The sequence below is a fragment of the Caretta caretta genome, chromosome 10 (assembly GCF_965140235.1).
Source record: "Caretta caretta isolate rCarCar2 chromosome 10, rCarCar1.hap1, whole genome shotgun sequence".
In the NCBI taxonomy this organism is placed as follows: Eukaryota; Metazoa; Chordata; order Testudines; family Cheloniidae; genus Caretta; species Caretta caretta.
The window spans coordinates 43,780,216-43,803,615 of NC_134215.1; the positions used below are offsets into that span (position 1 = coordinate 43,780,216).

Below are 23,400 nucleotides of genomic sequence, written 5' to 3' on the forward strand. Positions count from 1 at the left end.
AATCAGCAAAGGCAAGGTAAATGTGTGCGAACCAAGATTTTTAATCAGTTTACAGAGCTATGTAAACAGTCTAATCTCTGGCCGGAGTCACTAATGTTCATACAATCAGCACAGCATTCACCTTGCCTTGTCTGGCAAGTCCTGAGCCGTGTCCAGCACTTGTGCCCACACACGGGGCCACAGGAGTATTTATTCACTCAAAGGAGGAGTGTAAATTGGAGAGTGCTGTCCCATCCCCGCTAGTTTGCACAAGCAGGGAACCACAGGCCTGTCTGCTCTCCCAGCCCTCGGTCTGAGGCGAGCAGCACAGGTCAGTGGCTAACAGTACTTCTGTTATGGGTAAGGCCTCAGCGCTGGCCTGGGAGACTCTGCTCTGGGCTGAAATATCCTGCAAGCTCTTCTCTCCCCAGCATGGCCCCCTTCTGGTCTGCACCCTTGATTTCTAATTGCTGCATAGGCAGATCACAGAGCTGGCTCGGAGCAGCCAGCAAGACCCAGCCATGCCCAGAGAAGAGCTTTTCTCTGCCTGACTAGTTTCAGAGTAACAGCCGTGTTAGTCTGTATTCGCAAAAAGAAAAGGAGTACTTGTGGCACCTTAGAGACTAACCAGTTTATTTGAGCATAAGCTTTCGTGAGCTACAGCTGTAGACTGGTTAGTCTCTAAAGTGCCACAAGTACTCCTTTTCTTTCTGCCTGACTAGTACATGCAGGGCTGGATCCTGCACAGTGCTGAGTCCCCAGGAGCGACTCTCTGCCCTTCTCAGGAGGAGTTTGGCAGCACACAGGCTCACGTTCCTGACAGAGGGAATGAATGGTTCTAGCAGGTGGCTGAGCCCCACAGTGAAGCTGAGGCATTTGCTTAGTGCCCAGCCTGCGTGCTGGGAGGGTAACCACACGCCATCCCTGTGATCGGATGAGACGCCAACACACTGCGTGCACCACAAGGTGCGGAAAGGCAAACGGGAGACTTTCCTGCTTTCAGAGGGTTTGAAAGTTCTGTGTGGCTGCTGGCTCAGACTTTCCATTGATGTCATGTGGAGGCGGGTGTGGTGGAACAACTGTTTGAGGGCTGGGCTTGGAAAGCAAAAGGGACAAAACCACCCCCAGACTAACTCCACCAACTTCCCCTAGGGGTGGGACTGGCCCAGGGGCCTCATCGCTTGGAGGGAGGGACCGGGGCGGGGGGGCATTCGGCACTGGACAGAGGCAATGACAGCATGGAGCACAGTGCCACTTGCGAGAGGCTGAGGTTTGACTGGCTGCTGAATAAGTACCAATTCTCCCCTTAGAGCCTGAATCCTTTGGGATTGACAAGGGAACCTACAGGAGTTAAGTAACCAGAGACTCCAGTGACAGTCCATGGGAGTTGGGCACCTTGTTGCTTTTGGCTCCTTGAAAAATCCCAGCCTTCGTTATGTGCTACGATTAGCACAGAGGGCCAAGAGTAGTGACGTGGTTGAAACAGAACTGTCCAGGCAAATGAACCCGATCTCTGAGCGCCTGCCCTGGTCTTTGTGCGTATTTCACACTCTTAGCGACAGTGTGTGCCCATGCCACAGTCTGCCACGTGTGCAAAGGGGCAGGGGCAAAGCCACAAAGGCACTTTATTGAGCTGTGGACCTTCCCAAATGTACTATTAGTCATCATGCTAATTATTACAGATTTGTATTATGATGGTACCTACATTCCCCAACTGAGACTGGGGTCTCATTGTGCTGGGTGCTGTACAAACACCTCGTGAGAGACAGTCCCTGCCCAGAAGAGCTGGCAGACAAGACAAGGTAGTGATAATAATCCCTAGTTCTTAGTGCGCATCTTTCCTCAGTCAATCTCAAAGCACTTCACAAAGGACGGCAGTATCATTAACCTCATTTTAGAGATGGGGAAACTGAGGCACGGGGCAAGGAAGTGACATGCCTGAGGTCAGGCACAGTTTGGGGTGCTCAGTTCTTCTGAAGATCAGACCTGAGGCATCTCAAAATCGAGTGCCCAAAAATGGAGGCATTCAGACTCGGTGATCACTTTGGAAAACTTTGGCCTGAATGGTTTACTGCCCTTGGTGGCTGCCAGGCTTGCTGCAGCTAGCTCTATGCCAGCCACCAGGCGGCTCACCATTTTCCCTAGGATGTCCCTGGTGGTTAATTGCCAGCAGGTACCTGATTCCCTTGGATGGCGGGGATATACACCTAAGAGAGTGTGCTGGACCCTGAACAGGTGAGATGGGCATGCTCATTAGCCAGTATCAAACTTCAGGAAATCAGCCCCTCCCTGACGGAGGCTATATGGGTGAATTCTGCCCCCACTGCAGAAACCCCAGAGTGGCCAGGATTTCACCCTGCATGAGGGACTGGCTCCTCAGCAGAAATAATTCAGTGTAGCTCCAGGGTAGTCAATGGAGCTACACTGAATGGTGTTGGGGACTGTGCCTTTAAGGGCTGAGCTTCCCAGCTCTGGTTGTGGTTATGCCCAGCCAGTTGGAAGCTGGAACTGACTTAGCATAAAGCAGGGCCTGGATCCTCAAGGGTATTTAGGCACCAAACTCCCATTGATTTCAGGGAAAATTAGGAATAGAAATACCTTTGAGGATGTGGGCAATCACTGAGTGCCACACACTGATTCACACCAGAAGAGGAGTGGTGCAGATTCTTTTCCCCTAGTGCAACTGCCAGTGCTAGCTACAGTGATCAAAGCATGGGAAGATTTTCTTGCTCTTCAGTTTTGAGTGCATTGCTACAGCTCAGGAGCCATGAATTTGCTGCAGCGGTGCAGCCAGAACGCATTGTCTCAGCGCCTTTTTCCGCAAAGCCACCATCCGTTGTCAGCCTGAAGGCTCCCAAAGAACCCCTGTACAGAACCTCAGGGCTACAGCCTGCAGTCCCCACTTGGGCAAAATGCTGCAGCCATTTCTGAGGTGGAACGTGGCACCTATTGAACAGCACACAGTAACAAGTAATTTTTGCAGCAGAGTATTTTTGTTCCCTTTCTTACGAAGAGACGGGATTATTAACTTCCTGATTTGAAACTCTAGGGAACGTCGACTGGCAGAGTGTTTCCAGGTTGGTACAACATAATTAGGCATGTTAGAAGTTGGCCAGGGCCGTAGGGACAGCACCTACTCTTGCAAAGAGTGCCAAGGGATCTTTTAATGATTCAGGTGTCTGCTTTGCTATTTCCTGCAATACTGCCAGGCTCTCACAAAGGCAGCTGCCTCTTGTAGCTTAGAAAGGACTTTGTGCTGCAAAATGAGGGATGGGGAAAGCATTCATGGCATGGACAGCTCCACTGTTTGGTTCTGGTGCAGTATTGTATGTTACTCCAGGCACTGGCTTGGGCCATGATGTCACCTCAGAAAAAAACACAGAAGTTTATTGCCTCCACCTGTGAAGTGCCTCACATGGCTCCTCCATTACCTTGATAGGTGTGGTAGGCAGTGTGGCCTAGTGGCTAGTGCACTAGGCAGGGATTTAGGAGTCCTAGGTTCTAATCCCAGCTCTACTACTGGCTGGCTGAGTGACCAAGGGCAAATCATGTTCTTGCTCTGTCCCTCAGTTTCCCCACCTGTAAAAATGGGGATAATTGTACTGCCTTCCTTTGTGGAGAGTCAACCTGTGGAACTCCTTGCCTCAGGAGGTTGTGAAGGCTAGGACTATAACAGGGTTTAAAAGAGAACTAGATAAATTCACGGCAGTTAATTCTATTCATGGCTATTAGCCTGGATGGGTAAGGAATGGTGACCCTAGCCTCTGTTTGTCAGAGGGTGGAGATGGATAGCAGGAGAGAGATCACTTGATCATTACCTGTTAGGTTCACTCCCTCTGGGGCACCTGGCATTGGCCACTGTCAGCAGACAGGATACTGGGCTGAATGGACCTTTGATCTGACCCAATATGGCCATTCTTATGTTCTAGAGCTCTGAAATTGGCTGATGAAAAGCATTAGATAAGAGCCACGGATGGGGGGGGGTGGTCTCTCCTATAATACCACCTATGCTGGGTATTTTCTGAAGGAGTGGCTGCTTTTCAGCCCTGCTACAGGCAAAGGGCCCAGAACCTGGGCTTTTGCTTGCAGTGTTGGAATCTGAGCTCCCCATGTGACAGGTTTGGTCACAGACACCCCCTTGGGACTGTCACCTGATGTGCTGACACCACCTCTGAGCCCGTTTTCTCTGATGGCTTGGGAGTCCAGAGCCCTGTCTTGTTGAGCCAGACATGCTCGCCTACTGCAACACAGACCCAGGGTTTGAACCACGCCCCCAAAGCTGCAGATTTAACTGAAAACAGCTCAGCAAGTACTCCTGTCTCCAGCACCCAGACACCCAGCTCCCACTGGGATCCAAACCCCAAATAAATCCGTTTTACTCTGTATAAAGCTTATACAGGGTAAACTCATATATTCTCCACCCTCTATAACACTGATAGAGAAATATGCACAGCTGTTTGCTCCCCCTGGTATTAATCACTTACTCCAGGTTAATTAATAAACAAAAGTGATTTTATTTAGTATAAAAAGTAGGATTTAAGTGGTTTCAAGTAATAACAGACAGAACAAAGTAAGTTACCGAGCAAAATAAAACAAAACACGCAAGTCTAAGCCTAATACATTAAGAAACTGAATACAGGTAAATCTCACCCTCAGAGATGTTCCAATAAGCTTCTTTCACAGACTAGACTCCTTCCTAGTCTGGGCCCAATCCTTTCCCCTGGTACAGTTCTTGTTAGTTCCAGCTCAGGTAGTTACTGGGGGATTTCTCATGACTGGCCCCTTTTGTTCTGTTCCACCCCCTTATATATCTTTGGCATAAGGCAGGAATCTTGTGTGTCTCTGGGTCCATACTCCTCCTTCTAAATGGAAAAGCACCAGGTTTAAGATGGATTCCAGTATCATGTGACATTCTTCTAGGGCTGGTCCGCACATACCCAGGAAGGTTTGCAAGTAAATAGAAAGAAAAGGAGTACTTGTGGCACCTTAGAGACTAACCAATTTATTTGCGCATAAGCTTTCGTGAGCTACAGCTCACTTCATCGGATGCACCCCCCCCAACACACAAAGAGCCCACCACTGGGCTGGGGAAGAAAGAGCTAAATTAAAGAGAGAGGCAGCCAGGCTGAGCTATTGCTGAGACACACTGGCCGGTTGTCTTGACCCCCACCACAAGCCAGATGTCTCCTCTCAGAGGGATCCTGGCACTCAGTACAAATCTGTGGAGGGCACTGCAAGATCCATGGAACAAGTAAGAAAATGAAAGTGATGCTGGTTCTCTGGCTTTATGAAAAGTTGTGCTACAGCATGTAATTTAGCGCCTGGGCCCTGTGCTGACTGGCACCCTATAAATATCTTGCATGAGGGTGTTTCACAATCAGCCTGGATGTTGGCATGCTAAGTGCAAGGCTGATCTTTTCTGCCAGGCCTGTCGGGAGGCAGCTGGTTGAGGGGTGCAGGGGTTTCATTATGGTGGAGGGGGGTTACTGGATCCCCTGGGCCAGTGCACACCCAGGTAGATAGCATCAGAGCTAAGTGTACATCCTACCATGGGATGCTGTGGGCAGAATTCACTGATGCAAAGGGTGCCCAGAGCATAGGATGGGCACTTGTTTATGCTTTATTAATCAAAATAAATACCTTAATGACATATTGGAAAAGCGGGCCAGAGCCTCCACCCTGTGTCTTGTGTTCCTGAACTCAGAGGGTGTCAAACAGGGCCCAGTCCAGTTGGTATTGTTTGACACCCACAGTGAAAATGACTACACACAGAGTAAGGCAGTGAGGAATCGGGACTAGTGAATCTGACCCTGCTCTCATGATACCAGTGCTGCCATCCTGGTGGAAAGGAGAGACCCAATCTTCATTAATCTAATCAGCCCTGCTGGGCTCAGGTTAGAGAGTGTGGGGCAGCACACACCCCTTCGTGCAGGGACTTATTCTGCTCTTGGCTGGCCCCATGTCAGGCTTGGATCAGCCAGCCAACACCTCATGAAAAGGGGAGGGGGCTATGAGGGGAGGGGGAGCTGGGCAAGGGAAGGAGGAAGATATCTGTGGGGAGGGGGAGGGCTATGAGAGGAAGGGTGGGAAATGCCCAGGGCAGGGGAGGGGGAAGATGCATGGGGCTGGGCAAGGGGAGAGGGGAGATGCGAGAGGGAGATGCAGGGGGGGCTATGAGGTGAGGGGGGAGATGACTGGGGGGGGCTATGAGGGGCGGGGTGAGAGATGCCCTTGAGGGGGGCTGGGCAAGGGGTGGGGGAGGTGCTGGGAGGGGCTAGGAAGGAGGAGGGGGAAGATGCCCGTGTCTGGGGCGGGAAATGCCCGGGGCGGGGGTCTGGGCAAGAGGAGCAGGGCTATCACCGGGGGGTCAGATGTCCCCGCCAGGCCCCGCCCCTCACCTGAGCACGGGGCGGTGCTCTGGGGACGAGGCCTGAAGCAGCCAATGAGCGAATCCGGAGGAAGTTGAGCGCTCTAGGGGCGGGGCTCCCGGCAGCCAATGGGAGGTCGCTGGGTGGGAACTGAGAGCGAGCGGCCGGCGCTGGAACTGGAGCGAGTCGCTGGGTTACGGCGCCGAGCCGGGGGCAGAGCGCGGGGCCGCCGCCGCCCAGGTACCGGGGCCGGGCAGGGGGCGGGACTGGGGGACGGAGGGATCAGGCTGTGCAGGAGGATGGTGGGGGGGCCAGGCAGGCGGTACAGACTGGGGAGCAGAGGGGGTGGATCGGGCAGGGGCGCAGGCTGGGTGGCTGGGTCCGGCAGGGAGCCCAGGGTGGGCCCTGGGGAGCAGAGGGGGTGGATCGGGCAGGGGCGCAGGCTGGGTGGCTGGGTCCGGCAGGGAGCCCAGGGTGGGCCCTGGGGAGCAGAGGAGGTGGATCGGGCAGGGGCGCAGGCTGGGTGGCTGGGTCCGGCAGGGAGCCCAGGGTGGGCCCTGGGGAGCAGAGGGGGTGGATCGGGCAGGGGCACAGGCTGGGTGGCTGGGTCCGGCAGGGAGCCCAGGATGGGCCCTGGGGAGCAGAGGAGGTGGATCGGGCAGGGGCGCAGGCTGGTGGCTGGGTCTGGCAGGGAGCCCAGGGTGGGCCCTGGGGAGCAGAGGGGGTGGATCGGGCAGGGGCGCAGGCTGGTGGCTGGGTCCGGCAGGGAGCCCAGGGTGGGCCCTGGGGAGCAGAGGGGGTGGATCGGGCAGGGGCGCAGGCTGGGTGGCTGGGTCCGGCAGGGGGCTTAGGGTGGGCCCTGGGGAGCAGAGGGGGTGGATCAGGCAAGGGCGCAGGCTGGGTGTGATAAGAGGGAAGTGGGGAGATAGTATAGCCAGGCCTCAGGGAGCAGCATATTTGGGCTGCTGTGTTGTGTGCCAGGGGACTGAAGGGAAGTTTCCTCCAGGCAATGCCAGGAATGCTCCCTTTGTACTGTCAGACTCCACTTGGACTTCCTGGCACATGTCCCGGGGGGTTTGCTGGCAGGGACCCACTCTTCCATTTATGCTCCTTTTGCAGCAGTGACAGAGATGGATCTTGTTACTGTGTAGGGGGCCTTCAGCCCAGATGGCATCTGCTGGCTTATGGGGGGGGGGGGCGTTGGATGGTGAGGTGGTGTCGGTTGTAGCTGATCTGTAGTGCGGACGGACTCTGCCATACCTAGCAGTGTGCCTGTAGTTGAGTGTCCCCGATCCTCCTAGGTTGGAATCTCCAAGGCCGATGGCTCTGTCCACACGCACGAGGATACTGTGAGGTTAACTCAGGATCTGTAGCTCTCATGGCACATGTGTCACCCAGTTATTGCTGTGCTGGGGAGGGAAGTGAGGTCACACCCTGCCACTGACTTGCTGTTGCTGTTTGATTTGAGGCTGAGGCGAAGGGCCTGTTTTCTTGGTTTGCTCTCTGAAATTAATGGAACGAGTCTGAGGAAGCCGGTACGCAGCCTGCTAGGACCATATCTTCCTCTCTTACCTGCTGCTATCCATACAGTAGCGGCTAAATACCCTGTGCACCAAGGGTGAGGTGGTGCTGACCTCTGACAGATGAAGCAGGAGGGAAGAGGCTCTTGTGCTAGTTGCAGAAGTGTCTCTCCAAGCCTGACTGAACACAGGGCTTTTGCAGTTCCAGCCCGGAGCTGTGCAGGAGGTGAAGAGGGGGGTTCCTCTGCTACAGCCTCTGGAGATTTCCGATCTCTAGAACTGCTCTGGGCTTCACAAGCTGGTTAATCTAGGCTCTTTGCAGCTGTAATAGAGCTAAAGGTTGCCTGCAGCTAGGAGTTCTCCAAATGCTTTGCCATGAAGACTGCTTGAGGAGGACAGAGTTGTCTATCTGTCTGAGAGCAGAGTTGTGTCTCTGGCTGAGGGCCAAACAATGAATTTTTCTGCTTGAGTTTCAGCCAGGGGTTGCTTGCTGAGGTTCTGGAGGCCCTGTGGAACTGGGATGTAAACCACAAGTCCTAGGTCAATGTCCCTTCTGGCTGGTGAAAATCACTTGGAAAGCGTTGGGACCATTATTAGAGCTCATTGTCAACACCTCTTTTCAGGAGGAAGAGATGCCTGCTTCTCTTAAAGATCCTTCCTCACTGAACCCTTTTGATGGTGCCCAGCTCTCTAACTATTGCTGTGTCCTGAGTTCCCTGTTATTAATGAAGTGGTGGCAAGGCAGCTCTGTCAGGACCTGGATCCTCAGGTCTCCTGGACTCCAGTCAGTCTGGGGTTCGGAGATGGCAGTGATTGGTGTTTAGGAGTGATTCCCCTCCTGGTGATCCCTTCCTTTAGAGTGACTAGCTACCTTCCCTATGTATGGTGACTCTAATAGGGGGCAGATGAAGTCACTGAGTGATTCTGCTCCTTTCTTACTGAGGGACCCCAGAGGTTACTGGGCAATTGCTCCTATGCCCTAAGGGCTACTTCAGGCTTGGTTTCCTGTAGTTTAATTGTGAGTAGAATATTTGCAGTAAGGTCGGGCCCTTTGACTTTGGAATTCACTTCCCTCTTGGTTCAGTGGCACACTCTGGGTATGCTGCAAGACTGGTCTTTTTTGCCAGTTTTTCAAACGGGGGAGATTAGGGTGGGTATAGTTAGGTTTGAAGTGGGGGCAATGGCTGCGACTCCTTGATAGGGTGGAGAGAGTCCACCATCTGTTGCTTTTATTTTCAAGATTTCCAGCCGCTTTAATGCAGGTGCCCCCTTGAATAACAGAGTGGGCACAAAACCCAGGCAGGTCTTAGAAAGGGCTGCATAGCACTGGGTTTTGGTGCAGCTGGTTCTGTAAATCCAGAGAGCAAGAGAGGGAATGAGGAGTTTTCCCTTGCCAGTGCAGATGGCCACAAGCAATTCTACACAGGTCTTGGTGCCAGCACCAAAGCTTGCATCAGACAGAAATGAATTACTGGGAAGGAGGAGGAGGGCAGTCAGTGAGAACTTGTGGTTTCTTCTAACTTCTCCCTACACAGTTCTTGCTTTGTGTGCAGCAGTTGAGCCTTAGTGCTGGAGAGCAGGACTGCGGAAGCCTGTCTCTGCCATGTTCACAGCTCTGCAACTCTAAACAGGGCTGGACACGTTGGCAGATTAGCAGGCAGTATTCTGCTGCTGACACGTTCAGGCTTTTTGTGTGCGAATGTTTCCAGGCAGGTGTTAGAAACTCTGTTTTTGATGAGCTTCGTAGGTCCCTTTGTAAACTGGGTTGCGGAGCATAGGGTTATACGCTGGGAAAGCAGAGGGAAAAGCAGGCTTTTATTTAGCTGGGGCAAAAAGTTTTCCCCACACTTTCTCTTTTCTCCATTTTATTGCCTCTCATCAGCCATGCTACTGCATCGTTCACCAGGCTGCTGGCGCTTTCTCCATATGCTAATGAACTAATGAAGCTCCGTACTGTTTCTTGTTGGGAAACGGAGTTGGTGTTTCCAGTAAAGCAAGGCCAGGCCTGCCTTTGAATCTCAGCACTAACAGGATCTGCACTGTTTGTTTTGCTTTATTACATTTCATTCTTTGTTTTTTAGTATGAGCATCTGAATAACGCCCTCCCCCCGCCCTGGTGCATGTTAATTCTTTCAGCAGACTGAGCAGTCTCTTGGATTGGGAATGTTTATTTGCGTTGGTAGATATATATGTGTGTGTGTATATATATATATATATATATATATATATATATATATATATATATATATATATATATATATATATAGGGATGCTGGTGCTGCTGCATTGGGCTTGGATTTCTGAGATGCGCTCTGACTGCCTGGCTTCACTTCTTCCAAACACGTGGCATCTTTCCTAGCTATCTAGACTTCACCTTTTTCAGTGCCTTTAATCCTACTGCCTGACACTTAGAACATGGCTAGCAGGGAAGATGAGAGCCCACTGTGCCTCACCCTGTTCACAGGGAACACAGGGAAGAGACGGCTTCATTCTGTATTGTTTGTGTGTCCTTGGTCTTGCTGCTTAGATTGCCAGTATGGACACGTGGCCACTAGGAACCGGACCCACAGCATGCAGGCTACCAAACAGCCAGCAGATGATAATTACTTGTGATTGTTACTGACCTTCTTGAGACTGTGGCCAACCAGCTAGAGCTGCCTGACTCAACCAGTCCCTAATCCAGGGCGTCTGCTGGATTCTTGTGATTTAAAGAAACAGAGCAGTGGGCTCAGCCCATAACCAGAGAGCTATCTCTGAAACACTGGGCTGAACAACTCCTGAGCATTCTCTTGTTCTTGGGATCTCCCTTCCTGAAATGTAACTTCCTTAACCCAGCCCCAAGCTGAGTGTTCACATCTTGGTGATTGTCATAGAAATGTCTAACCCTTACTGTTGGTGATTCTCACGTCCCCACTCCCTGGTGATTGTAGCAGCAATCTGGCTAGACGTGGCGCAATGAGCATGTGACGGAGCTTAGACATTTACGTTTTGTTTCCTATTTCTAGGCTGTTATATGGATGCCTGGGGACACTTGTTAAGTAAAGGGGGAGAAAGTAGGGTTGGCGTTTTGTTTGGCTGGTGAGTGAGGACACTGCATGGGGACCAGACAGGGGACTTGAGACCCTTTGCCAAAGGGAAAGGACCTGATTTCAGAATTGAGGTTTTGCTTTCCTGACTCCAGGTCAGCATGCTCCGCTGTTGTTTCTTGGAAGAGAAACACGGACACTGCACTCCTAATTATGCTCCTCTTTGGCACTGCGCCTTTGTCAGCTGGTTAGACTGAAGGCCTGGCGCATCTGAGCACCATGCAACCTGGTCCTGTAACCTAGTTTTCTGAGCACCTAGTGCTGTTTCAGGCAATCAGGGCAGAGGTTACAGTGGGGAACTGCATTTGATTGATTTACTCTTGCCCTGGGGTGTGTGTGTGTGTGGGAGCTGTGTTTTGGATGCTGTAGCCCCCTTTGGCTGGGTTTTTATGGTGTGGAAATCGGATTTGGGGGGGGGGGTCCATTTGAGCAGAGCAACGAGGTGGAGAATTTAGAACAGCGCCTGCGCAGGACACGACATGAGGTGTGGGAAGAGCTGGTGGCAAATGACAAACTGAGAATGGAAATCGCGCTGGATGAAACTTGCTCTGCTTTCATGAGCCTGAGTTCACCTGGCCTTCACTGGGAATCCAGCCACAGCTGCTGCCTGTGGGGTGCTTACTCAGAGTTTGAGGGTCAGCAGCTCAGCCCGATCCCAAACCTTGTAGTACCACCCTTCAGTGGCCCACTTGGGGGCAGTGCAGAAGCTGTGGCAATTCCTCTCCAGCGTCCTCACCCATAGCCTTCCCCTCTCCCCAGAGGATAAATGGGCAGCCTTTACATTGTGCAAACCCTCTGTACTGGAATACACCTTATCTTCTGCATGGTGATCACCCAGAATCAGCCTGTCCTTGGGCTGGGGAGGCTATGTGACCAGGTGTACTGGTGTGAGGAGTGGGCAGTGTGTGCGTGGCTTTCCACAGGAACGCTGGCTCCTGGCAGACGCCACAGTGCAGTGACTGTGAGACTGGCTGGAGCAAAGGCTGATGCACTGTCCCAGTGCTTCAGGAGAGCTAGGAGCTTCCTGACCTCCAGTGGTACATGGATGACCCGGGGACACTGGCTCTGCTGTTTTTGTGGGACAAGCCATGAGGAAACTGCCTCCCAAACTGTCCCCGGGATGCTTCTGCCTCAGAGCCACATGCCAGTGTGTTTAACACATATAATAAAATCTCCATTTGGGCAGTGGGAGAAGGGAGCCCCGCTTTTGACCCGTCTCCTGGTGCTAGGGCTTTCATGGGGTCCAGAGATCTAGTATCTGTGGTGGCTGCAAACAGCCTGAGACAAATGTCCCAGCTTCACAATGGGCCATGCTCTTTCCCAGTGCTCACTCTTGATTTTCTTCTGCTCAGTCCGTGGGCTTCCCACCTGGGATGGCCACTTCCTCCAAATGGCAGGAATCTGTCCCCAGCCTGGCTTTCTACCTGCACTGGCTCCTGGCATCCTCTGTACCTGACTGGCTGCCCTGATGCTCCCATCGTGTGCGAGCCTCAGGATTGCCAGTCCCCCTGCAGGTCTAGAGCACGACATGTCTGTTGAAGGATGCATGGTGCAATCGCCACTGTGATGCCTTGTCTCCATCAGTGTGGGGTGTTTAGTGGCAGGATGGGTCTTTGATCAGGATGTGCCCCAGGAGAGCTAGGAGTTGAGCCTCCTGAACAGCAGTGGGGATAAATACCCCCCTAAACCCCCTTTGCTGAGCCCTACTTTCATGAGTGTTTGTGTTACTGTTGCCTGGGCTGGGTGAGCATGGCAGGCAACTCCTGCCTGGCCTCTGGCTTAATGTGGGTTGGCTCTCAGGGCAGAGTGTGTGGCCAGTGGTGCTAGAGTTCACGTAGCTGTGAGTTTTCCATCCTCCCCATGCATTCCCACGTCATGCTAATGAGCCTGATAAGGGCTTCCTGTTGCGTGCTGTCAGCGGCACTGGGGTCCCTGCAGCCAGCAGGTTGTGCATTGTGATAGGCCCGCCCTTGGGTTACTCCTCACGCTGTGTGTGTTCTGCCCTGGCTGCAGCGTGTTTTTATGGCATGTTTCTCTCTAGTCATGAGGAACTAGCTGAAGCAACCTTGCAGTCCTTAGCAATTATCTTTGAGAACTACTGGAGGATGGGAGAGCTCCCAGAAGCCTGGAGAAGAGAAAACATATGCTGACTTTTTAAAGATAGGTACTAACTTCAGTTCCTGGAAAGATACTAGAGCAACTTATCAAACAATCAGTTTGTGAGCACCTGGAGGATAATAGGGTTATAAGGAATAGTCAGCATGGATTTGTCAAGAACAAATCATGCCAAAGTAACTGAATTTCCTCCTTTGATAGGATTGCTGACCTGCTGGGTAGCGGGGAAGAAGTAGATGTGATATACCTTGATTTTTGGTAAGGCTTTTGACTCAGTTCTGCACGACATTCTCCTAAGCAAACTAGGGAAATGTATGTAGTCTAAATAAAATTTCTATAAGGTGGATGCACAACTGGTTGAAAGACTATACTGAAAGTATAGTTCTCAATTGTACCTAGAGGGGATGAGCGAAATTCTGTCACGATCACTAATCTGGAGTACGACTAATACAGAGGTAGATCTCAGGTATTCATTATATTCACTGTTAATACTATGCGTGGCAGAATAGGATTTTGATCTTTTCATACTTCGATATCCAGAGACTGTTTGTTTATCGATTTTAAATTTACACAGTTGCACAAAATTCTGGGCTTTAGGCATTTTTCCTATTTTTATTAATTTTAAATTTTCACAGTTGCAGGAAACGAAGGGGCGGTGAGGCGATAACGATGTAATGACATTTGAAGTGTTCTCCTGGCTAACACACAAATTGTCAACATCCCATGTCAAAATACACAAAGTAAAGAACCTTCAGTCAAACATTAACAGCTTCTCAAACAGCGTTTTTCTTTCTTTTCCTAGCTGTACATTTTGATTATTGATGCAAATATTTTCCTATTGGTTTGTGTGTGTATGGTGAAATTGACACTTACCAATTAAAAAATCGAATCCTTCCAAGCCTAGTTAACAGTGTGACTAGCCCTGGACTGAACATGGGCGTGGGTGCGGAAGAGAGGAGAAGTATCTTTGTGTAAGATACTTCTTCTGTTGAGGTGGCCACATCCCTGCCCTGGGATGGTAGGAGCCCCCTATGCAAGCAGGAACTTGACAGCAGAACTGGAATTTGAGTGAGAGCTGACTGACATAAATTCCCTGGCTACTTGCCTGGTCTTGGTCAGTCAAGAGCCTCGGGGTAGAATTGGCTGAGCAGACTTGGGGCAGTGATGATGCTCTGCTTCGCGGGCTGCTGGGCTCTGTTGACCTTGAGAGCGACATGCTGATGGGTTCCGAAGTATGAGGCGAACAGCTGTTGCCCTACTAATCTGGATGATATTTCAGTTCTTGGAAAATGTGGGGCTTAGTTTAAGCCTCATCCTTCCCTCTTCAGTGTTCTAGGAATACATGGCACTCAGTTCTGACTGGACTTGGGGACTGATGACATCAGATGGTGGTATGCTTAATTCTCAGGTTGGGAAAGCCTTCCTGCATATCTTTGTATGCAGTGTTGATGTAGCCATGTCAGTCCAGGATATGGAGGAAGACAAGGGGGGTAAGAGAATATCTTTTGTTGGAGCAACATCTGTTGCGGGAGAGAGACAAGCTTTTGAGCCATGCAGAGCTCAAGATATTCCCTCACCCCCCTTGTCTTTCTCCATATTGTAAGTATATCCTCCGAGTGGAGTGCCCCCCGCAGTGACCTGGCTTGTCCAAGCAGTGAATAGCTACATGCAATTGGTTTGGAGATCTGTGCCTCCTCTCTTGGGGGTAATGTGCTTCTGGATGGGGACAGGGAGAAGACAGAGCCTTAATGCAACTGTCCTACTCCAGTGTATTCCACTTGTCCTGCCTTGGAGGCATCTCCAAGCCCAGGCACGAATCCTGCCCAGCTGAGGAGGGACCGTGACCCTTCTGTGGCATGGCCTCGTCTTGCTCCGTGTCAGCTACCACGTGGGATCTAGAGTGGCTTGGCAGGTGTTGTATACAGAAGTGGAGCGCCTCTTTCCAGCAATGCCTGGAGTCCCTGGCTGAGTTTTCCCCTGCAAACGGCCAACTCAGGCCCAGCCTTATTGGAAACGGTGCCTGTATAAAGGGAGGTGGGAGGAGAAGGGATCTGAGGTCCTGCCTTTTATTCGAGTGGAACCCCAGCTGTAAGGGTTTTTTCCTGCCGCCCTGGACGTGAGTGTTTGGGAGCAAAGGGTCCCTTGTAGGTTTCCCTGACGCTGTGTTTCCGGTGGCTGTGGTACCCTGGATCCTGAAGAGGGGGGAATGCTGCAGAGGATGGGCCAGCTGAATTAGTGGTGTAACTCCAGTGGGGCCAGCAAGGCCTTACACCACGTGGACATGTGGCTGGGTGTATTCAGGATTAAAGCAAATTCCTGGCTGCTGCCACTGGTTGTGCTGAGGGAGGAGAGAGCCGTGGGTGTGGGTGAGGACAGCTGCCACCGGGCCCTCTGGGTGCTCCTGCTACCCAGGCACGTGGCGCTCGGCTGAAGGCAGTCTGCGCCACTCTACCCATGTGTTTGGTGCTTGTTACCCCCGTTGGCCAGATCTTCCTGCCAAATCGACTGTCACGTGTGACAGGGAGGAGGGGGCTCAAAGCTGAGGGCTGGGCCAGTCATGTGTTACAGTAGCACCCAGAGGGCCTAAGTGAGAACAGGGCTCCACTGTGGTCACATTGCAAGAGACTGTCCCTGCCCCAGAGAGCTTGCAATCGAAAAAGCCAAGGCAGGCAAAGGGTGGGAGGGGAAACTGAAGCACAGTATGGGGCGGGGACTTGCCCAGTGCCACGCAGCAGGTCAGAAGCAGAGCTGGGACTAGAGGACATGGCTGCTGAGCAGTGCCCTCTCTCTGGATCGTGATGCCCCTTGAACATACGCACTAAGATCTAAGAGGAAAGCTCCGTTGCTGGCAAAATGTCAGGGGAATAGTTGGCTCAGCTGCTGCTTGCTGTGAACGTGGCAGCTGCTTTGTTAGACTCTTGTTTGCAGAATTACAAATAGTAAACCCAGAGCCAGTCTGGTCTCCTAACGAGACAAACACGCCAGGCTGCGCTCAGCGGCAGCCGGAGAGGGACCAGTGCACAGAGGGAGGCAGAGCGTAGGGGTGCCTGAGAGCAGCTCTGGAGGCTCGCTGTGCTTTTAACACCAGGATGCAGGTTCTCCCTTTGATACTGCCCCCTTGGCTGTCAGACAGGTGGCAAGGGACCCCCCCCTCTCTTGCTTCCATTCCTCTTCCTGAAGGACTATGGAGGCTGGGTGGGGTTGTGGTCTCTGAACTCATGTGAACCGAGAAGTCCTCCTGCCCCAGTAAAGTGTTGGCTGCCCCTCTCATTGCCTTACTTTACTGCCGTGGCAAAGACATGTGGAGCATAAGCTAGGGGGCACGTTGATTGATTCCTGGCCCAGAGGCCCCATAGCTTTAGTGCTGTATCTCCAGGCATGTTACTGTCCTGGCAGGATGGATGCAGTAATCACCTGGAAATGACAATTAGTTACAGAGGTGGCCTGGGGCCATAATGAATTCTTAGCTGCTGCAGAAGTGCTGAAACAGATCTTTGGAAATTTGCAACCCTGCCCCCGAAGGCATAAGTGACTCGGCAATTCATCAGCGTCTTTGCCTCCTGGCAGACCGTGGAAATTCTGGGAAGCTGGTTAACTCAGTTGCTGCCCCTGTGCAATGCTTGGGGTGTCCATCCCTCCCCTCCTCCCCCACCCCCATGTAGGATTCTCCCACCTTATTGCAAGGTGTGGCTGAGCAGTTAGAGCAGGAACTGGGAGTCTCACTCTCTTCCTTTGCTCCATCACGGACTGGCTGTGTGGCCTTGGAGACGTCCCCTCCTGATTGTGTGTCTTGATTTCCTTACTGGTATGTTGTGGAGGATGGTCTCCAAAACCCCCTGTAGAATTGGGCCGAGGTTCCTCAGAGGGAGCTGGGCGACCCTCCCCTGACATTCCTTTTTTCAAATTTCAAAGCCAGAAGCTAGTGAGAGCCAGAGATGGGGCATTCCTGGCTCCAGGGCCAAGGCCTTGGAACTTGGCATTTAGCACCCAAGAAGCTAAGGGACCGCAAACCTGGCCCCTCTTCTGAACTCCATCACCTCTTCGGCCTGGCGCTCCACAGCCACAACAGGAAAGCTGAGGAGAAGGGAACTTTTTGTTTAAAGCCTTAATGGCCCTGAGGAAAGTGGGAAGAGAAATTCTGACCCCTGTCCTCTTGCGGGTTCATGGCTGATTCTTCTGGGAGGTGCCCAATGATGGCCCCATTGTCCGAATGGAGAGAGATGGTAGTGCCCTATTGCTGGGTGGGCTCCTGGGGTGGGGGGCAAGTTGCATGTAACATGCTTGGTCACTCCTTCCTGGCTGAATCCCAGTCATTGCCTCTTGGCGAGGGCCACCTCATGCTTCTAACCGAGCTTTGTTCACGAGCCCAGTGGTGATCGCTCTAGGCAAAGGCAGCACAAGTTGCTGCTGGGGGGGGCTGCTGATCGCCTGGGGGTCAGCACCCTAGTTACTGGCCCCTGGGACTCTCACATGACTCTTGAACTTGTCCAGGAGCTAAAAGGGCCTCATCAGTGAAAGAGTTGAGCATGGGATCCTGTTGCTGGCATGCAAGACCCAGTCTGGCAGCGAGAGCAACTGCTTCTCTGCCTGCTCCCCCCGCACATCACTGACTGCCTGGGAATCGGTTACCTGCCTTGTATGAAACCCACCATGCCCGATGGCAGAGCTCCTCCAGATTGAAGGCTCTACCTGTGGATATGCCCACTCTGTAGCCCCAGTTCCCCTGGACTGGGATAACTTCCTGAAACCGCCTGGCCTGGCCTTGCTTTGAGTGACTGGGCTGAGGTGTGCAAAGGTTAACTCAGGCTGCGCTCTCCCACCAGACGGAGATTAGGGGCTTGCAGGACACGTTACTAGTTGAGGATGGCCTGTGTTAGAGCAGGGCCCAGAGCCCTGGGTCAGGATTGGGACCCCACTGTGCTGGGAAAGGGCCCTGCTCCAAGGAGTTTGCAATCAGTCCTCTCTCAGCATTTCGTCCTTTGCAGTGTGCGGCTTCCTTCCTCTCGCTGCCTTCAGAGATGTGCTTCCTGGCATTCAGGAATCGGGGCTCTGTGTCCGTCCGTTCCCCCCCCCCTCCGACCCGGCCCTCCATCCCCATCTCTCGTGGCACTTACTGGCCGCTGACTGTGTCCGCGAGCTGCATCCGTGGCAGGGGGAAGGGGTGTTTCCTGGCTGGAGAAGGGAAGTGACAATGAGGCACCTAGGGGAAGGGTGGGGGCTGCCACATGGGAGAGGGTCAAGACTTGGGCTTCCTCGGTCTGCAGAAGGGACCGATGTAGTACTGAGCTGTATCAAGCAGGCCGATGGCTGCCCCCTGCTGGCGTTAGTGAGACCTGCTCCCTCTGTTGAGGGCACATCCATTGATTGTTAGCGACGTCTGCAGGTTGAGATGGGGACACTGTGACTATCCAGCTGCTCCTTGGTTCTCGGCAGTAGCCATAGATGCTTCCTTCCCCTCTTGCTGTCTGGAGGGCTCTGCTCACCACCGGGCTCCAGGCTATTGGAACGTACTCTGCTCGTGGCGGTCATGTGGTCTGTGCCATAGACTCTGCCCAGGCTGCAATTCCAGGTGTTGGCTTTGAGCTGGAAAGCCTTTTAAGGTTTGGATCTGTCTATTTAAGACGTTTTCGCCTTGCGCTTCATCTCAGCAGCTGATTGTGCTCCGGTCCCGGGAGGAGGCATTCAGCAGCAGCACCCACCTACAGAATTCGGTCTATCAGGCTGGCTTAAAGAAAACGTTTCAATTCTAGCGTGTCTGCTCCAGCTGCAGCCAGTCCATGGAAGGCTGGTTGTGGTCTGTGGAGGTAGCAGCCGAGCTCCTTAAAGCCAGGAGAGGGAAGTACATGGAGCGCTCTAGCCCGTGGGAGAGACAAGTAAGATTAAAAAAAATCAACTTCCTTTCTTGCGAGAGTGCAAGAGAATGTGAGCCGTTTGGAGAGAGCTGGCCAAGGTTACTAGGCAGTAGACACTGGTCTACAAGGAACACTCTGCTTCCAATCCCCAGCATCCTGATTCCAAGAATGGTTCTTTTGTAACTGGCTCTGCTGCCATCTGAAACTTTTGGACTAGAGAAAAACCAGTGAGTTTAAACTCTGGAGAACCAGGGCACGTCATTGGCAGTGGCATGCGACTCATCTTGCCCCCCTGTAAGAGATGCTCCAAAAGAACATGGCTGTATGGGGCAACTAGACAAGAACCATCAATCTGTGGCACTTGTAAGCTTGTTTGTGGTGTGTGAGATGCTGAGGGGCTCAGCAACTAGAGTGGCTGCTGCAGAGATGGTAGTAAGAGGGTATTAAGTGTCCGTAGTAACAAAAATTATTTAAAAACAAGCCCAGTGTGTTGCTGAAAATGCAGCACTGGCTGCAAGGTGCTTCTCCGGTTATATTTTTATTGGAGTTGGTGAGAGACGGGACATAGGATCAAGATTCTAGGTAGCCTCTAAAATGGGTGGGCAAAGTTTTTGGCCTGAGGGCCACATCTGGATATGGAAATTGTATAGTGGGCCATGAATGCTCATGGAATTGGGGGTTGGAGTACAGGGGTGTGTGTGTGAGGGCTCCAGCTGGGGTGAGGGCTTTGGGGTGGGGCTGAGGATAAGGGGTTGGAGGTGCAGGAGGGCTGGGACCAAGAGGTTTGGAGGGTGGGAGGGGGATCAGGGCTGGGACAGGGGGTTGGGGTGTGGAAAGGGATCAGGGGTGCAGGCTCTGGGCGGTGCTTACCTCAAGGAGCTCCTGGAAGCAGCAGCATGTCCTCCCTCTGGCTCCTACGCAGAGGTGCGGCCAGGCGGCTCTGTGCACTGCCCCGTCTGCAGGCACTGCCCCTGCAGCTCCCATTGGCCATGGTTCCTGGCTAATAGGAAATGCGGTGGTGGCACTTGGGTGGGGGCATCATGCGGAGCTCCTTGGCCAGTGTTTTCCTCAGGAATTGAAATGGTGGGGAGGGGGGTCAGGACCGATGAGGGGTGAGAGTGGGCTGTTTGGCACCATAGTAAAAACTGAAAACTGTTTCATGACCATTCTGTTAGATTGAATTCATGTTTCAAAATCATCACACAAATTAAATTTGGTTTCAGAGTAGCAGCCGTGTTAGTCTGTATTTGTAAAAAGAAAAGGAGTATTTGTGGCACCTTAGAGACTAACACATTTATTTGAGCATAAGCTTTCATGAGCTACAGCTCACTTCATCAGATGCATTCAGTTGAAAATACAGTGGGAAGATTTTATATACACAGTCTTTATTCAAGCCTAACTTTACACAAAGTAAAACTAACTTAGGCTTGAATAAAGTCTGGGAGTGGATGTGTCATTATACAAAGTAAAACTATTTCCCCATGTTTATTCCCCCTTCGCTCCCCCCCCCCCCCCCCCCACTGTTCCTCACACGTTCTTGTCAACTGCTGGAAATGGCCCACCTTGATTATCACTACAAAAGGTTTTTTTCTCTCCTGCTCGTAATAGTTCACCTTCCCTGATCACTCTCAATACAGTGTGTATGGAAACACCCATTGTTTCATGTTCTCTGTGTATATAAAATCTCCCCACTGTATTTTCCACTGCATGCATCCGATGAAGTGAGCTGTAGCTCACAAAAGCTTATGCTCAGATAAATGTGTTAGTCTCTAAGGTGCCACAAGTCCTCCTCTTCTTTTTAAATTAAAGTTGGCTACTCAAGCCTTCTATGAAGCACTGCATCTACATCCTTCTTGGTTTCTTGTTATAATTTTGCACAACTCTGTTAATGAACTTCTTGAATGCAATGCATTCATCTTTGATGGCTAGTGCTTCCATTCCTTCAATTGATATGCTCATTAGTTCATTCACATGATCATGCAGAAGGCGACTTCTTTCAGAACACAAAATTCTGTTCAATGAGGAAAAAGAACGCTCAACTGTAGCTGTTGTGACTGGGAGTAGCAAGAGATGAATTCCTACTTCTTTCAGTCCAGGAAACATAGCACAAAGATCAGGTCGAGCCACTAGTGACAATAAAAAAAAGTAGTAGTGAAATCTTCATTCATTCGTCGTAGGATATTCCACTCTGCGTTAGAATTTTCTATTCTGTCCTGATCCCATGGCAGCCCCATTGCTGGTAGTGCCTCACTCCGCTCAGCTGTCGGTGTTTTATAGGACAGGGATCTGTAAAAGCTACACAGAGGCTGAGTAGAATCTAGAAGTCACTGTTGTAGATTTTTAAGAATCAAGTTTGTGTATTTTTTCAGTTGCCTTAACAAACACTTCTTGTCCTCTTCACTTACGGCATTTATATTGAATCCTTCATTAGTCAACTTCTGGACTGAAGTTTTTGCTTCTTCCAGTACTTTTTCAATGGATAGCTCTCTGACTGATCCAAATGTAGCTTCTATTGCTAGACAAAGATCTACTACTGTTGTAGCGGATGCCTGGATGACATTGTTTAATAACCCAAGTGGTTTCAATGGTAGACTTACGAGAGAGAGAATAGCAATAATTTTCTCTGAAGTAGTAGCAAAAGTAATCCACCAGCCTCACTACTTAGATCCATCCCATCTTAGTAGATACTTTCAAAAGCCAGTAATAATGGCTGGAGTAATTTTAAGACAACAGCCAAGGATTGCTCATGAGAGTGCGAGCAGGTTTTCCCAGGTTGGACTAATTTGAACTTCAGTTCCAGTGTATCTTCTGTATTTTCCAAGATATTCAGTCTTTTTGGACTCTTGCTGAAAAAATATAATGAAGACATTAAATTTACAGCTTTTTTAAAATGTTTTTTAAAGCGTCTGCAACTTGTACTACTGCTAGTTTGAGTAGATGGCCTCTGCAGTGTGTATAGGAGAGATATTAGGGTTATACTTTTCTCTGAACAAAGCTTGTACTCCACCATGTCTTCCAGAGAAGTTTGCAGCTTCATCAAATGCACAAGCAGCCATCTGTCTGGGGTCCAACTGAAAAGCATTTAACTCTTCTAAGATGTGGGTTGTCAGAAATGCAGCCAATGTGTCTTCTATAATTTGAACATCTAGAAATGCATCTACTGGCCTACCACTGACATCAAGATAACGTACACAATGACTTAATACTTGATGCCCATTTGCATTGGTGTGTTCATCAGCCATGTATGCAAATTTTTTGAATGTGGTGAGAGAGTTCTTCACTTTTTCAACTGGTGAGTCTTTTTGTTGCACCACATGCGTCTAGCCAGTCAGAAAGATAGTGAGCATTTGCTGGTCTTGTTCAGAACCAGTGTTCAACTTCAGCATGAACAAGTGACAATGCACTTAACATTGACCTCCAGTTTGTAGTGTGTGGTATCTCGTGCTTAAATAGAAAGTACGATGCCACAGCCATGTTTGTTTGCATGAATTGTGTTGTGTCTCCAGCATTCTTAAGAGCCTCATTAAGTACTTCTAAAATTGGCTTTGAAAGTGGGCTTATCAGGCTTTCTGCATGCTGACGCACTCCAGAGGTGTGGTGTTTTGCAGCCTTTCCCATAGTTTGTCAGTATTGGCTTTGCTGATTGGTCGGACAAACCAAGCTCCTCCGCTTTTACCAGTTATAGCATTGGAAAGCTTTTTTTTCAAGAGGTACACCAGTAGCCATCTTTTATAACTTCAATAAATGGGAACACTTTGACCAACAAATATTGGGAACTGCCTTTAGGTTTTGGAGACACTGTTTCTTCAGTAAGTAGCTATATTTGTGCTTCGGGCTGGTTGGATGTAGATGCACCACTTGAACCTTCAGATGACATGTTGATATATTCTTGGATTTTGACGTGTTCTTCAACTTGGTTGGTTTTTGAGGCCTTTGAGTGGAAAAATTGTTGCATTGTTTTTTGTCTTTTCATTTTCACTTTGATCTGCAACGTATAAAAGGGATATGAATAAATTAAATGTTTTGTTAGGATAATGCAAATTTAACATAAGGATAATGCAAATTACACCAAAACACATAACGCGTTCTAGATTTCTAAAAGAAATATAATTTTTTAAAAAAATTTTATTTAATTTAAATTTATTTTTGAAAAGTAAGCCATCATGGGATAAGAGGAAAGGTTCTCTCCTGGATTAGTGACTGGTTAAAAGATGGGAAACAAAGGGTAGGAATAAATTATCAGTCTTCAGAATGGAGAGAGATAAATAGTGGTATCCCTGAGGGGTCGGTACTGGGACCATTAATGTTCAGCATATTCATGAATGATCTGGAAAAATGGGTAAACAGTGAGGTGGCAAGATTTGCAGATGATACAAAACTATTCAAGATAGTTAAGTCCAATGCAGACTGTGAAGAGTTACAAAGGGATCTCACAAAACTGGGTGACTGGGCAACAAAATGGCAGATTTCAGAGGAACAG

At 50.5% G+C, this 23,400-nt stretch overlaps 1 protein-coding gene across 1 annotated transcript in view; it reads left to right on the plus strand.

Annotated features, from left to right (window-relative positions):
• Positions 1-6,473: 6,473 nt before the first annotated feature.
• GRAMD2A (GRAM domain containing 2A) overlaps positions 6,474-23,400 on the plus strand; it is a 90,298-nt gene continuing 73,371 nt past the window's right edge. Inside the window, exon 1 of the mRNA XM_048865653.2 lies at positions 6,474-6,587. The gene's annotated coding sequence lies outside the window, so the exon portion shown is untranslated. The remainder of the gene's footprint in view (positions 6,588-23,400) is intronic.